This window comes from Rattus norvegicus, chromosome 2 (genome assembly GCF_021556685.1).
Source record: "Rattus norvegicus strain SHRSP/BbbUtx chromosome 2, alternate assembly SHRSP_T2T, whole genome shotgun sequence".
NCBI lineage: Eukaryota > Metazoa > Chordata > Mammalia > Rodentia > Muridae > Rattus > Rattus norvegicus.
Genome location: NC_141535.1, coordinates 149,008,542 through 149,026,203, shown reverse-complemented (window position 1 = coordinate 149,026,203; position 17,662 = coordinate 149,008,542). Strand labels below are relative to the sequence as shown.

Sequence of the window (17,662 nt, the reverse complement as noted above, 5' to 3'; positions counted from 1 at the left end):
AGCAACAGAGGTTCCCTAGAGAAACCTGTACACTTATACATCACTGCTAACTGTCTTGTTCCCTGTGACTTTTTCAGTCTACTATTTTAAACAATTCAGGACCACCCGCACGGGGCGGCCCAACACAATGGGCTGGACCCTCTCACATCAGTCATTCATCAAGCAGTGCTCTGCAGGTTTGCCTAGAGCCTGACCTTATAGAGGAATTTTCTCAGTTGAGGCTCCCATCTCACAGGGAACTTTATCTGTGTCTTGTTGACATCACACTAGGGGGCATAACTATATATCGATATTTATGTCAATTGAGGCATATAAAATAGTATTTAAATCTTAATGCTTCTACCTTAAGGAGAAAGGCAGAAACCTGATGAAATAGATAAGTCTTTATCCTAAGAATTTAGGAAGGAGAAGAAGGCAGTGGGGACAGATAATATCTCAATGTTAGAGCTCTTGCCTAGTTTTATCAGGACCCTCCATTTAATACCCAGCACTGTAATAAAAAAAAAACTAGTAGATTAGTTATTAGAAAAAGAAGTTAAGAATGTAAGTGGAGAAAAGATGCAAATATGTAAGTAAAAACAGATTCCAATGAAATCCAGATGGTCATTAGAGAACAGTATGAAGAAAACCTAGACGAATGAATAAATCTCTAAACAAATGACTTACCTAAATTAAATCTAGAAGATATAAATAATTTAAATAGGGCCACAGTGAGCAAAGGGATTGAAGCAGTAATTAAAAGTTTCCCTACAAAGAGAAAACCTAGGACCAGATGGAGTCACTACTGAAATCTATCAAACAATTTTTATAAAAATAACTTCATTGCATTGAACTCGCAAAATAACAACAGCAAAATCAAACCACTATGCAGCTAGATTAGTCCAGCCACTCAAACAAGTGCCTGCACCTGCCCCTACCCAAAGTCAGAACATCTCAGTGAACTCGTACAGAGTTAGCATAAACATTCTGAAGCCATGGAGATTCAATGACGATTTTACAATTTAACTATCAATTACATTTCTATATACTTATCCACCCCAAAAATTGGAAGGGAAAAAGTTAGTTACAACTAGGGAAAAAGTGAACTTTAGAACCCCATCCGCAATTCATGTGCCTTTATCTGCATCAGCCCTTCCTCCTCATCTGCACATTTTCCTGTCTTCTTTCCCACGCGCTCCCATCACTCACTCAAGGAAGATGAAATACTAATACTTGTCAACTTTATTCCACAAAACAGGAATAGAATGAGTATAAATAAATCCACCCAGTCAGACCAATATTGCCTTGATAACAAAACAGATGAAGACATGAAAATTGTTAACAAAACACTGGTAAAAACAACTCAACAAGCACTTAAAGAAATGTTCAAAGTTCTTAGAGACCAGGGAAATGCAAATCAAACAAACAAACAAAAAACAAAAAGAACCCCTAAGATTCTACCTTACAACAATCAGAATGACTAAGGTCAAAAACTCAGGTGACAGCACATGTTGGAGAGGAAGTAGAGAAAGAGAAACACTCCTCTATTGCTGGTGGGATCGCAAACTGGTAAAGCACTCGGGAAATTAATCTGGAGGTTCCTCAGAAAATTGGACATAGATCTACCTGAAGACCCAGCTATACCACTCTTGGGATATACCCAGAAAATGCCCTGACATGCCACAGGGGCACATGCTTTATTATGTTCATATAGCGGCCTTATTTGTGACAGCCAGAAGATGGAAACCACCCAGATGTCCCTTAACAGAAGAACTGATACAGAAAATGTGGTTCATTTATACAATGGAATTCTATTCAGTTATTAAGAATGAGGACATCATGAATTTTGCAGGCAAATAGATGGAATTAGAAAATATCATCGTGAGTGAGGTAACTCAGACCCGAAAGGACATGTATGACAGGAGCCTAGCATGGATGCCCTCTGTGAGGCCCAATAAGTAGCTCAACAAGTCAGAAGGAGATACTCATACCCAATCAATGGGCAGAAACTGGGGGGCCCTATGGTTGAATTAGGGAAAGGCTGGAAGAAGCTGAGGAGGAGAGTGACCCCTAAGGAAGACCAGCAGTCTCAACTAACCTGGACCCCTGAGATCTCTCCGACACTGAGCCACCAACCAGGCAGCTTAGAGCAGTTGATATGAGGTCCCTGACACATACAGCAGACTCCCTCGTCTGGCCTCAGTGAAAGAAGATGCAGTAACAAACTAAATAAATAATGACAAAATCACATCACTCCTATTTCTAAGACAATATAATTGTTGCACCAATATTAATAAGTTAATTGAGTTTTTATATAATAAAAAATGTTTTAAAAATTCAAGTTTTAAACAACCCGGGGCTGGCAAGCTATTTCAGCACATGAAGGCACCTGAGACCAATTCTAATGACTTGAATTCAATCCTGGGAATCCACATGATGGAAGGAAAGAACCAGTTCCTGCTAGTTGTCCTCTGACATCCACACATTCCCCACAGCGTGTGTGTGTCTCTTTACCAACCCAACCTCCATATAAATTAATGAACAAAAAAGTTTCATAAATTATAGAAAAAGACTAACCTCAGTGAAAGTATCTTTAAATGTAGTATCATTAAGATAAATGTAGGTACTTCCTGACAAGTAGAAAGTCTTCTGAGAAAGATACTAATGACCATGTAATTGACAGACGAGGCAGGTAGCTAAAACTGAATACTTAATACAAAAGATTTCAAAGCAATAAAAATGCAAATTTTCTCAAATTGGTCAAAAACACGTTTAATAAAATTGTCTTATAACTGGCAGTTTATGAAAAGTTTGAAAGAACAAAGAAAAAAAATAATAGCCAGAATATTACTGAAGAAAAAGTTAGAAAACCTTTAACCTGGTAGCAAAATTTGTAAAGCAATATTATTAGTAGTGATCCCATAATTTGCTAGTTAGGAATGCTTAATTGACTCAGGGAAAATGGGTTAATAAAGCATAATAAGGATTCAAAGAATAGATCTCTACATGTGCCCATTTTGGGGGGTCATGACAGACACTGCAACAAAAGAAGAGGTAATCAAGAACTCTGTAACACCAACTCAATGGAATGCAAAGATTGAACGTAGCCAATCCTTTTTATTACTTTGGGGTGTGTTGGGGTGTGTACATGAAGCCTTTGTATTGTCAGTAGGCAACTTGTGGGAGTCAGTTCTCTCCTTCGAACATGTGGGCTCAGAGCAATGAATTCAAGTGGCAGCAAGTGCCTTTATTAAGACTGAGCCATCTCAGGCAAGACTGACTTCCTTATCTTATGCTCAATTTGCATGGCGAGTCTTGAGGAAACACATTGAACACCAAAGACACTGTCTAATGATAGTAGATTGAGAGGAGAAAGCTAGCAGACCTGTCTGTGCAGATTTTCTGGCTGGCAGTTTCCAAGTTCCTCCTAACACTCCTTGCTGACAAGCAAGTCTTTTCTCAAAGGAGCTGGAATAAAAGGACTTCTGGTTTCTATGGCTGACCACAGAAAAGATGAGAGTCAAGAGACAGGAAGGCATAGAACATCAGAAATTGACTTCCGAGGCTATTTCTGAGGACTTTCACTTGTAAGTTTCCTTTAATGAACCCCAGTATTTCATATATGCAGAATTGGCACTAGATATCAACTTTTAGTTGGGGAGAGATGAAGGTTTATTATTTCTGACAATCTGGAAAGTTTGGGCTAATAAATTATTTATTGGAAATCAAGATTTGAACTTCCTCAAATAACCTCTGACATCTAGATAGAAAAAAAAATAATTATGTTCCTACATCATTAAACAGGAAAGATTTAGTTTTACATGAATTGCTGATTTTAATGCAGTAAGCATATTTGCATGTGTGTGCAGGTGTGTGTTTCTCACTCTGTGTCTGTGTCTTTGTGTGTGTGTGTGTGTGTGTGTGTGTGTGTGTGTGTGTGTGTGTGTGTGTGTGTGTGTCTATGTTGCCTGCAAGTCTGTCTGTATGTAACATGCACGTGATACCTGAGGAAGCCAGAAGAAGGTTATTAGATCTTCTGGAACTGAGGTTACAGACAGCTGTGAGCTATCATATGTGTGATGGGCAATCAAATGCAGTCCTCTGGAAGTACAACCAGTGATTTTGACATCTCAACCAGCTCCCAAAAACTTATATTTATAAAAAATGTTGAAAGCATTAGAAATGAACATTAGAAGGTCTTTTGCTCAGCAAGAGAAGGTCCTAGGTTTAATCACCAAAAACTATAATCAAGTAATCAAAAGTTACGCTTCAGTAACCCACTTTTGAAAGCATTTACTTTATCTAGAAAGTATGTAATTTGTAAGTCCAATGTGTCGCCTTTAGTTACACACAAACCATGGGCGATACATTTGAGACTTCATAGCATCAACGTTTGTTGCAAAATTTTAACAAGTGAATACAAATATTTATTTATGGTAGAAATGACACAATATTGTAATATGCACCTAAAATAGAATACTACATAGAATGTAAAATACCAATAGTAGGTAAATATATTGATAATATGGGTAATTCTAAGAAAAATATACTGTTGAGTAAGTAAGAAAATCTTATTTGTGATAATACAAATGCAAAGAAAACAAAAGTTATAATGATTTTACAATAAAAAAGCATAGTTTCTTGGATAGGAGATGGGCAAACAGGCATAAAAATAGAATATAGTAATTTTCTAATTGAGTTCTATGAAAACTTCAACTTAGAATATATGCTAGGGCAACATTTCATCAGGAAGTTTCATCATGTGACAGACATATGCTTTTTCAGGAGGGGTCTCACGTACCCCAGGATGACTTCAAACTCACTGCTTGCCAATGGATGACCCTGAAGTTCTCACCAGTCTGCCTCTACCTCCATAGTTTTGAGCTTACAGGCGCACAGAAGCTACCATGGTTACTTGCTGCTGAGTTTGAAACACAGAACTAGGCAAGCGCTCTACCAACTGTGTTAGAACACATTTGATTTAATTTGAGGGAAGGGGAGTCTCTGCCAGATCTCCACAGACAGAAAACAGTGAACATTCTGTATTTGGAATCTTGTGTGGAAGAACTCAATAGAATATTCTGATGTCTTTAGGTAAATCGCTCGAAGGAGGTATTGCTGGAATGTGAAAGATGCCTAAGGAAGGGGAGCTAGGAACAGTTTCTTGAGAGAAGGGTACAATTCAACACAAAGAAGAAGCACCAGCATGAAGCAAACATTTGCATTTTATTGTGTGCAATTCAAAGTCATAGCAGAATCTTGGGCAAAGTTAGCAAGTAAGTCAGAGACACTCATCTAAATGCCTATGATGAAAACGGAAGTAGGAAAATGGGGAGATAGGACAGAAAGCTAGTATAGTAATCCTTAGGTAAGATTCTTTAAACATAAATAAAAGAGGAAGAAACTGAAGTTCTGAGCCCTCTGCCTCTACCTCCAAAGTTTTGAGCTTACAGGCATATACTATGTCTGTGTGCTGCTGAGTTTGAAACACAGAGCTGAACCTACTAGGCGAGCGCTCTACCTACTGTGTTAGAACACACTTTTATTTCAACACCTCCGGGTGTTAAAATACACCCTTCTCTCAAGAAACTATTAAAGTCTCTTCTTCCTTCTTTCACATTCCAGTAATGCGTTTTTGAGTGGCTTACCTAAAGGCACCAGAATTGAGTTCTGCACAAGATTCAAAATACAGAATGTTCACTATGTTTTTTGTCTGGAGAGATCTGGCAAAGCCTGACTTGATCTCAAATCAAATCAAACAAAATGTGTTCTAACACAGTAGGTAGAGCGCTTGCCTAGTATGCCTAGTTCCGTGCTTCAAACTCAGCAGCACATAGACATAGTAGGCTGTATGTGACTGTAAGCTCAAAACTTTGGAGGTAGAGGCAGAGGGTTCAGAACTTCTGGGTCATTCTTTGGGACACAGTGTGTCTAAAGTCATCCTTGGGTACAGGAGAATCTTCCTCAAAACTAAACATGAAAAAATGAGGCAAATAGTGAAGATATTTTTTAAGAGAAGACTTAGCAATTATTTATTTATTATTTATTATTTATTAATCTATTTATTTAGAAGGTAAAGATGAAAAGAGCTCTCACTCAAGTCTTGATATTGTGAATGTCCCATTAGTTCTGCCGGTTCCCTGGAACAGGGACATTGGGTGGTGATGGCGAGGTGTGACTAAGGTAACAGAGGTACAGTGAAAGACATTGTGTTTCTAACATAACAATGGGAGGTTTGTTTTGATAATCTTACAAACCATCTAGATATTTGTTACCTAGCAGAATCAAATGATTAGCTGTGGTGAGGGGAGCAATCAGACTGCGCAGCATCCTAACTTTACATGCTGTACAGGAAAAAATAGCAATCACTAAAGAGCTATATGAAAAACAGTCACTCGCCAAGCTGTTGACTGTAACTGAGTGACTGAAAATTAAATTCCAAAACATGGAATCTCTGGAGCCTTCTCTCTGCCTAAACTTTTCCATGTGTTCTGATATTACCAGGCAGGAAAGTCCCTACCACGGGACAGGCTGCACTTCCCCTCACGTGAGGACAGATGAGTTCTAGGGGAGTGATACACTGTCCCCTAATGTCTTAGTCCAGGCATGCACTCACACTTTTTTGCTGGCAAGGCCCAGGGGAAGAAGTTGGAAGTGTGGTGTCATAGGTTATTTTGGTAGACACCTGGCAATTTAAACTGAAACCAATTCTAACTTAGCAAGCAAGGCTGGACTTGAGCCCTCAGTATACCATCACCACATACCAAGGTGCATGCACATCTAATTTACTCTCAGACACAGACCCTGTGGCAGTCTTGCCCCTGAAAGAGAATCTCAGTCCACCACATCAGCAGCCATAAGAAGGGCATACTAAGGCTTGTTGTTATTATTGCTTTCTTGCTTGCCTATTGATCTGGAAGACAGCTATTTGGGGTTGACACAGTTAATAACTAAATTCCTCTGTATGTCTAACTCTCAACTGGGGCAGACGTGTTCATCCCAAACAGTCTAATCAGCACAAGCCACATAGTGAAACACGACTTCTTAGAAACTCGGAGTTGGAAGGTTTGCGTTTTGCCTTAAAGCTATCATTCTATATGCAATCAATTTCGAGAGTCTCTTGAGTCCACAACACTTCCAGGAAATGTGCCAAGTGAAAAGATATATGTGGATTGTAGACTCGTGTAGTATACTTTATTTATGTATCATATCATACCAATCCATTTGAGTTCATCTGTAGCCTCATCATTTTAAATCTATCCAGGATTCCTCCCTGCAATGAACATTCGTATCAGCTCAGATCATCGCTTTTACCTGTATCAAGTCTAAATGAAAAGAATTCTGTAAAGTCAACCCTGATCTACACATGCCTGTATGTGTACATATGTTTTTCAGTATATTCACCTATCCTTTGATATCAGTGGGAATTGGTTCCAGGACCTCCTGCACCAAATTTAGAGATGCTCAAGTTTCCTGTGCAGAAAATGGCATATATGTGCATAACCTACAGGCTCCTTTTGCATTCCATAAATCACCTACTTGTGATTTATTATACTTGCTGCAATGTAAACCCCATCCAATTATTGCCCTGCTTTTAATTTGTATCATTTCCTATTGTTAAATTATTTTTGAGTGTGTGATTGTTGGCCAGATTTATGGATGTAGAATCTGAAGGTACAGAAGGTTAGCTATACTTTTACAATATTTAAAAATCAGAGCACTAATTCCTAAGAAGAATGCATTTTTCACTGTGACAAAACATTTTCTAATGTCTGTGATGCTATATCACAGACTTATGCAATGCACATTAATACATATTACTTTTAAAACAAGGTAAGCCAGAAAAAAATTGCAAGTATTAATAAGAGTCATTTGACTAGTACATAATTGTATATAATTGGAAGTCAGTACCAAAAGCATTGAATGGTTTGTTCCCCTTGCTTTCGCCGTATCACACAGTTATTACAGAGGAGTTGATCAACCCTGTTACCCCCTTCTGGTTTTTACTGGTTATTGGTCAAAACAGAAGATACATTACTGAGACAAAACAAGCTCTCCCTGGCCCCCTGGTTTTGCCCATTTCCAGCTGCTCGTGGGCCTGTAGGGAGACTTTCTGTGAAGTTCTTCTGCTGAGGTGACTGGTGTCACAAACATAAAGCTTGGGACCAATGACACTCTGGTTAAGGTGAGTGAGTGCCAGGACTTTAATATGGCCTAAGGTAATCGAACCTCTTCTAAAATTTGGCAAGATTCCTTCAGCTGAGGTGTTACTATTTTCTCCAATAACTTATTGAAGCAGTTGTTAATAAAAGTAAAGACAAAACATTTTCCAGGATGCTCATGTTATCTCCTGTAATTTTGTGTTCTAGCTGGGAATGATTGGCATTACTTGAGGGGACCACAGGAAGAATCACATGATCCCTCCAGTTGCCGTTGGGGAGCATCACCCTTCAAATGTATTGTTTGTGTGCTCTACATTCTGAAATTCAAGAAATCTCTTAGCTGTTCACCGTCAACACTACCTTGTTCCCTCGCTCTTCTTTCTGAAGCTGTTCTTCAGTTTCTCCCTTTATCTAGCCCTATATTCTTCATTAATGTCTAATCCATATATTTCTCAAACTTTCAGCTCTCTGTTTCCACAACACGGTGTTATCACTGACCCTACCTTCCTTACTACGTAAAACAGCATCTCTCCTTTTTACCCTTTCTTTCAGATTGTAGCTAGAAGTACTCATTATTTTATCTCACTTTGGACTCGAACCTATACCAATTATCCAACAGGTTTATTACCTTCCTTCTATTTACAAGACCTTCCATATGCCTATGCTCCTATGAACTTGTATGCCTGCTCTCAACATTGCCTCAGTATGTCTAGGCTGAAAACATCCAATTAACCTTTGACAACTTAGGACTCTCACTAAAATAGGTTTCTGACTAAATTCTTACCTCATGAACCTTTTAAATCCTTCTGTTCATCTAATCCTCAAACCCAACCTTGGCCACCATAGACTCCATTATATTGTTTTTCAAGATTACTTTATAAACATTTTAAACAATATATGTACAAAGACATTAATTCATTTTAAATTCATCTCTTTTCACTGTTTACGTTGACTTCCTGGCTGTCCATCTTTGGGTGTACAAATTTGTAGAAACTCATACTCTTTTGCATATTCAGCTGTTAAAAAAAAACATTCAAAATAGTGCCTGGGGGCTGGGGGAGTGATGCCTGATTAGAAAAGTACTCAGTGTACAAGCTTAAGGATATGAGTTCGGATCCCTAGTATCCAAATAAATGCTGGGCACATCTATCTACAACCCAGTGTGTTGAATTGTTTTGTTATCTTGACACAAACTAGACTCACCTGGGGACAGGAACCTCCTTGGAAGGAACCACCTTCATCAGGTTGGCCTGTAAGTAAGTCTTCTCGGCATTTTTTTGAATAATGATTGACGTGGGAAGGCACATTTCTTTGTGGGTGGTGCCACGTTTGAGCATATGATCTTTGGTTGTATAGGAAAGCAAACTGAGGTAAGACAGGGGAATCAAGTCAGTAAACAGCCTTCCGCCATGGCTTCTGAATCAGTTTTGCCTCTTGGTTCCCTCTTCTATTTTTACTCGAAATTCCCTCACTGTTAGACTATGATGTGGAAGTATAAGCCAATCAAAATTTCCTTCTCAGGCTGCTTTTGGTTAGAATGTTCTCTCATAGCATTAGAAAGTTACAGTCTAAAGTGTGCTCAGCATAACATCAATCACTCATTAAGTAAATACCCAAAGACATGCCAATCTGTTGGAGGTGAATCCTCAATAGAGGTTCCCTCTCCCCTGGTAAATCTAATTTGTGTAGCATTGATGAAGCAAATCAACATACAGTGCTGACATGGGTAGAGGCAGAAAGACCTCAGGGGCAGCACAGCTGAAATATTAAGCTCCAGGTTCAGTTGGAGACCTTGTCCCCAGATGAGATGAATAATTAAGGAAGACACTGAGATCAACCTCTAGCCTCCACATGGGATGCACAGACTCAAGCCCTGCTCCTCATGTTAGCTACTCTCCCCATATTCACAGATAAAACATTAAAAATAATTCCCTAGTTATGAAATTCTGCATTCTCATACTTCTCTTGTGCTAACAAAATTAGTAAAACTTGTGTTGTCGAAATGTATGGGGGCTGGAGAGATTGCTCACAGGTTAAAAGCACTTGACTGCTCTTCCAGAGGTCCTGAGTTCAATTCCCATCAACCATATGGTGGCTTACAACCATCTGTAATGGGATCCAACGCCCTCTTCTGGTGTGTACTCATAAAGTAAATAAACCCTTAAAAAAATAACTGTATGGTAGGCCTATAACAATGGAGAATGTCAGAAGGGGTGCTTCAAAATGAAACATCATATGTCATAATATCGACACTATCAGACCAACTTTCTATATCCAAGTTTTAGGAGGAATTATATCATCTTTTATATAATTTCTAATCATTGTACTTTATATCATCATGTGCCCAGTGTGGTAAGCTTTGACAAGTCTATAGACCCATGAAAGAATCATCACAATCAAGACAATGTTATCATTTGTCATCTTCCACGTGTCTCTTACTGACCCTGTATCCTGACCTTCCCTGCTCTTCTGATACCTTATGTTAGTTTGCATTTTCTATAGGTTCAATTACACAACATGCTTTTTCTAAACTTCATTTTTTCTTCTAGCCAGTAAAATTAAGTTAGTGTTCATCTCCAAAGTGGCAGCATTTCATTCTTTTTCTTGTTAAATACTTAGACTCTCATTTGTATATTTATACAAATGTTTATACAGTTTATTTATATTGATGATGTCTATGCAGCTGCCATGAAAATTCATGTTCAAGTTCTTACATTAGTGTATGCTTTCATTTCTTCTGAGTAATACCACTTGGAATGCACTGGCTATGTAATATGGCAGCCATAATCCCCTCTTAACTGACAAGCTATGTTCAGAAGCACTTGTAGCATTTTGAAGTCTCACCAACAGTGTCTGGGAGTGCTATTTGTCTTCAATTCCTTACACCTGGTTGGGTTAGTCTTTCAAATTTAGCATCAAATTTAGCAGATGTGTTGCAATGTCATTACGATTAATTGGCATTCCATTAATGACTGATAAAATTGAGAATCTTTTCATATGCCTGCTTCACATGTCGCTTTTGTGAACTGTCTCTTCAAGAAGCATTTTAAAGGGAAAATGAGTTGTAAAAGTTGACTTTGTTAATCAAATTTCAAAGAGGCATATAGGCTCAATTTTTGTATTTGAATTAACATTCATAATTTAATTTATAAAAGATTTATAATTAAGTCCCCCATAATTATAATAATAGCTAGACATAATCTCTATGGGAAAATATGTTGTGAGCACAAAGAAAGGTCTGATGGTGTAGCCCTAGCTGGCTTGGAAGTTGCTCTGTAAATCAGGCTGGCCTTAAACTCACTGAGATCTGCCTGCCTTTGCCTCTAGAGTGCTTGGATTAACAGCATGCACCATCGTGCCCAACTCTGGACTGCTTCTTTTACTGACTGGCTTTCCTCAGCATACGCCTGCTCCATCAGATGACTACCCATTCTCAGAAGGTGAATTTTCCTTATATTGTCAATATACAACTTACTGGCTGAATTGGGTGAGGTCCTATTGTGCCACTTCTTTTGTTGTTATACAATCCCAGGTGAAAGAGTAGGACAAATACAACCTGGATTTGATGAAAGCTTTGTATTAACTGAGTTTTCTTTCTTTTTTAAAGATTATTTATTTCATGTATGTGAGTACATGGTCACTGTCTTCAGACACACCAGAAGAGGAAATCAGATCCCATTACAGATGGTTGAGAGCCACCATGTGGTTGCTGGGAATTGAACTCAGGACCTCTGGAAGAGCAGTCAGTGCTCTTAACCGCTGAGCCATCTCTCCAGTCTTGATGAAAGCTTTATGTGACTGTACCCTATTTCACTCTTCTTCACTTGGAGTTTAAGGGGCTGCTCTCCATTAGTCCTTAGGATCTACATGAAGTTGAATCAATTCATATCATTTCACAAACATGTATAAGGCCACCCAGGTGCCACCTATTGTCACAGCAGACTACAATATAGGAAGAGAGAAAACGCTTGAAGAGAGAAAACAGGAATGTGAAACTTTAGCTATATCTACATATGTGTCGTGATGAAAGAATTCCTAAACTAGTTACATTTTTAATTAACACACTCACAAACACAATGGTTTGCATCTGCATGGGTTGTCATATACATACCACCTGTTGAATAGTGTTCCCCTAAAATAAACTCATTCCTGGAACCTCAGGAACTATGTTTGGAATGAGCATTGTTGCAGGTATGATTAGCTAAGAAGAGATCATACTGGAGTAGGTTTCACTTATCCACTGGAGTTCTTAGTAGAAGATACATGGGCATGCTGGCACTAGAGAGAAAATGGCCATGACAGAACAGAGGGAGATGCAGCAATGCACACACGCCAGGGTGACACCAAGAGTCTCTGACAAGAACCATAAGCTGAAAGAGAAAGGAAGGGAACATTCCAAAACAACTAACTTCAACTATAAGAAAATAGATTTGTGTTGTTTTTTTGTGCTGTTACAGCAACCCCAGAAACTGATGGGGATACCTAGGTGGTCATTAAGTAGCTGGAGAGTGAATATTCTGCCAAGTGAATGTTCAAAGTCATCATAGAATAGAGGAACAGGCAGAGGAGTCCCATCAATATGACACATCATTAACTCATGTATATGCTGGGTTTCTGTGTATGGAATAAAGTTCCTCATTATCCATGTAGTGGACATGAATAAAAGCAAGGGATAAACTTCTTTCCATTGGGCACATGTATGCTGTGTTTCTATCATGGCACAAGCAACTTCTCTTGTGTTAACCCAAAGGCTAATATGGTTGTGAATTTATTTCTAAGAAATAAATTCCTTAAGCATGAGCCAGACACATCATCTGTTGCTATCTATTCGAACCTAAGTTGTTTGAGGTAAAACATTGGATATATTTTAGTCACTGAGCGGTTCTCTGCAGGTTTTCAATAATGTTCAAGAGTACTCTTGGCTCTGTAGTATTTTGTCCAGGCATTGATTGGAGAAGCAAAGCCCTTAGCAAGCTTAATCTTCACTATAAGATGTTATGGATGGTCAATTTTATGCTCCCATGGGCTGAACAGTAACTTATTATCTTCTTTACCAGAGCTAGAGAGATGACTTCTGCTTTATTTGTGTATGATTCTTTCAAATGTAAAAACAAAACAAAACAAAAAACTAAACCACCAAGTATACCATATACTTGATGTTTATGTGTGTGTGTTTGTGTGTGTGTTTACATGTTCATGTATGTTTTTGTTGATATAGATTTACAGAGGGAAAATCTAGGATAGAGATAAATTGTATTCTGAAATTGATAGGGGAAATAACAAAAAAATCTCAGTATATTAGTATAGGCATCTAAAATCCAATTTTAACATTATTATTTCCGCTTGGGTGTGGTGAGCATACCTACTGTGCAGAGGTTTCATTGGCAGCTTTTCTTCTTAGGTGACACACAGCAATGTTTGGGTACACTGGCAATATTTTTGGCTGCTGAACTGAAGGGACGCTGCTGGAATTTAGTGGAGGCCTTTGAACATCTTACTTGTACAATAAAATTCTATTTTAAAAAGACTTGTTTAGTCAAAAATATCAATAGACCTAAGGCTAGTAAATTGTGGCCCAGATCAGGCCTGATAGGGCATGTACTAAAGAAGCAGAAGGAGGAGGATCTGTGTGAATTCAAGGCCAGCCTGGTCCACAAAGTGAGTTCCGGGGCATCTAAAGCTGTGGAGAGTGAATGGAATTGTTGAGGGGAGATAGGTAAAGGGGAAAGGATGGGGAGGGGAACATCCATATAGAAGGGGAGGGGGAGGTGTTAGGGGAATGTTGGCCTGGAAACCAGAAAAGGGAATAACAAATGAAATGTAAATAAAAAATACCCAATTTAATAAAGATGAAGGAAACAAAAAACAAAAAACAAACAAATAAATTGTGGCCTAGCATAATGGTTAATGTTGACTTTTTGTTTTTGTTTTTATTAAGTATTTACTACATATGACCATAGTGCTAAACAATTTCTGAATGATATTTCCTTCCACTCTAAAATATTTCTGACTAGGTATTACTCTCCTTTTGCACATTATGAAACTAAGATACTAGAATGACAGTGTTGGCCTTTCCACTAGCACTGAGACTTGGAGCCAGATTGAATACATAATAGTTTTAAAAGGTGAGGCTTGTGCAAGGTGATTAGATAATATCATTATAAAGGCAACTGGAGCAAGTTTAGTTGTGGTCTGTAAGATTCATGGACTCTCATCAGTGAAGAGCAGATCTTCACCAGACACCCAAATCAGCAGCACCTTAATCTTAGACATTGGAGCCATCATAACTGTGAGGAACTTGTGTGTAAATCCCCTTATCAAAGGTATTGTGTTATAGTGATCTGGCTGGAATCAAACAGGGGTCAGAAAGCTTTAGTCACTCCAGTGACAGGACTGGAAATTGTGGCGAGATGGGATTAACTTTGGCTGCCGCATTTGTACATTCTCACCATCTCTCAGTAACAGCAGTCTTCATGAACCGACTGTAAATAACGTTCTGTTGAAGATTCTTTCCCTATTTGGCTCCTTTAGCCTGAAAATATAATTGTGTCTCCCGAAACACATGAAATGGTGTAACATTTGCTAAGACTGATTTGCATAAGAAAATCGGTTATATAATGAACAAAAGATTACCTTAATCTGATTGAAAAAATAAGCACTTCTGTCTGATTTAGACCTTGGAGAGTTAAAGTGCAATTTAAAATGCTTTGACCTCTTTTAATTTAAAATATACAAAATATTCCTTTCTCACAATTTTGTCAGTAACTTATTCAGCCATCTCGTGATTGAGAAAAATTTAAAATATGTATAGATAGATGATTACTTTGTGTTGCTATAATAGAATGCCACAGACAAGATGGGTTTTAAGTATTAAGAGTACGTTTCTTCTCATGTTAAGGAGGCTGGTAAACATGAGGCTGAAGGGGCAAACGTCATCTTAAAGTGCTATCTGAAGGCAGAAGGGCAAGAAAGCACACTCCAACAGGCACATGTGCAATGCAGGGTCATACTTTCTCTTCTAACTTTTTTATAATTAGTGCCAATTCAGTCACAAGAGTGGAGTCACTGTGACTCAGTTCTCAACACAGTTGTTTGGATTAAGTTCCCATCAGAGTCAACAGTAATGAGCGAGAGAACCTAGGGGATTCAGGGAAAGAGAAATGCTTAGCAATACATAAGTCAGAACAAAACTCCCCTTGTGAAAAGCAACACAGTAATAGAAAGAGATAAAATGGCCAAAGCCACAGGGTGTCAAGAACCGGAACAGGGAAACCAGGAAGTTACAACTCTCCTTTGAGCGGTTCCTTTTCTGCTTTAGGGATATCCCTCAAGGATCGAAGAGCTGTGTGAGTGCCTGGAATTTAGCAGTATTTTTGACAGCTCTGCAGAGTTTAACAAGACAAAGAGGCAGAGACAGGAGAGGTTTGTGTGTGAGGGAGGGGGGGTCGGGGAAGGGAGAGGGGGGATGGTAATCCTTCAAAAGTGAGGCTAGCCAGGCCTTAACTTTGTGATAAAACTCCAAAGAGCTATGCTTTAAGGTTAAAACAAACACCGAAAACGAACAAAAAACCCACACAACCACCACAGCTGTAACTGTACCTTCTTAGAAATGATCTTAGATTTCTATTGATTGTGATAAAAAGAGACCCAAAACAATTCAGGGAGGAGTTTGTTTCATCTTACAAGTCTCAGGTTTCACTCTGTCACTGCGAGAAGCCCAGACAGGAAGCGGGAGGTAGAAACTGAGCTCTTGCAGGGTGCTTTTCAGTACAGCTCAGGACTACCTGCCCAGGGCGGGTTTAGCACTCCCACACAATCATGCGTGAAGAAAATGCTTCCCAGGCTCACTCACAGGTCAGTCTGATGACATCATTTTCCTCAATTGAGGTTCCAGACAATCCCATCTTTTATTAAGTTGAAACAAAACAAACAAAGAAACAAAAATAAATAAAAAAAAAAAAAAACCCTGACAATGGGCAAAGAGACACCTGTTGTTGGTGTTGCTCTTAAATCAGTCCCGCACGGCAGAAGGCAGTCCTTTGTTTATTCCAGCTTAATATTTAGCTTAATGGCCAAAGTTATCTTATGCCTAGGATTCCTTAAAATTAAATCAAATAGAGTTAAATTCAGTCAGTGCAGCATGAGAGGAGGAAGACAGACACCTGTGGACCACCATGCCACCCACAGATTTGCCTTTTAGCGCATGGCATAGGTAGGCCATAGAAACCCGATTACCACACATATGGAGGCTGTCACCCAGGGTCTGCCGGTCACATGGCCAGCATGTAGCAGGAACCACCACAAGGAGCAAGAATGTGGTAGGCAGGTGGGAGAGAAAGAGAAGTGAAACAGTTTGAGCATTATGAAGAAAGATGGAGCCGGAGATTAGAGGGGGACAGGAGAACCTTGTTTTAAGCAGCCAGCTCTGCCACCGGGGGCCATTGTGAGGTCTTAGTCTGAGCTGCCACGGAGGGACTTGTCGGAGTCTCTCACTAAGCAGTGGCAGGGGTTAGTAATGATATCCATGGCTCATATTACCCTTGTCAAGTCATCTACTGGGGACCATGTGGATGTCCAGAGGCTGTGCATAACAGCCTCAGCCCTTCACTAGATGCAGTCCTTCAGAAAGCAGGTCTTATCTTTCACTTGACACAGCTCTCTGGAGAGCAGGCAGGACCTGTGCCTCCACCAAGCAGCACAGTGGAGCTGGTTTTGGCAATGGTGTGTGTGTGTGTGTGTGTGTGTGTGTGTGTGTGTGTGTGTGTGGGTGGGTGGGTGTAAGTAGGGGAAAGCTGGCTCTGACTCTTGTCAGGATAGCACAGATACAGAGGTGATACACCACACTGCAGCCCCACCCCTGCCTCTGAGAATCTGCCCACAGGGTCATAAGCTCAGGACAGCTAGCCCTATCCCTCACTGCTGCAGCAGTAGGGAGAGCAGACACTGTACCTCACCAGGACAAAAGCAGAGCCAACCTTGGTGGTGGAAGAGCTGACCCTAGGGTCATGAAAGACAGTGAGGTGGCCCTGTTCCCTGCTCTAGCACTTGAGAGAGAATCCCTGCAACATGTCTGGGGAGCAGGATTGGGATGCATGATGTGAAACTCACAAAGAGTCAGTAAAAGTTAAAAAAATATATATTTTTTAAAAATTCAGCACAGATATATATCCCTAAAATTGGGTTAAAATAATCCAAGGTTCTACTCTTTGATTGCTAGCAAGAAGATAACATAAATCTTCTATGGAGGAATATAATACACCAGGCTTAGAACTATCTCATAATTTATACACATATTTTTCCCAGCATTTAATCAAAAATAGCTAGGTCTTTGAACAGGAAAAAAAAGAACAGAAACAAATCTTTAAAGAAACTAAAGAAACCAGAAGCAGAACAAGTTGCAATAAATGATGGAATGGTCAAAAAATCATTTTAAAATAGTTGTGCTTATTATATTATAATATATTAAATAAAGGCATGAAGATATTGGTATGCAACTAAAAGTAAAGAGGGGGGGCTGAGTC

The 17,662-nt window shown here is 39.2% G+C and overlaps 1 long non-coding RNA gene across 1 annotated transcript; it reads left to right on the top strand.

Annotated features, from left to right (window-relative positions):
* The first annotated feature begins 8,348 nt into the window (after positions 1-8,348).
* On the top strand, positions 8,349-14,047 carry LOC147996278 (uncharacterized). Its single transcript, XR_015671750.1, has 3 exons — positions 8,349-9,393; positions 11,469-11,581; positions 11,749-14,047. It is a non-coding gene; the product is annotated as an uncharacterized LOC147996278 (long non-coding RNA).
* Positions 14,048-17,662: the final 3,615 nt, after the last annotated feature.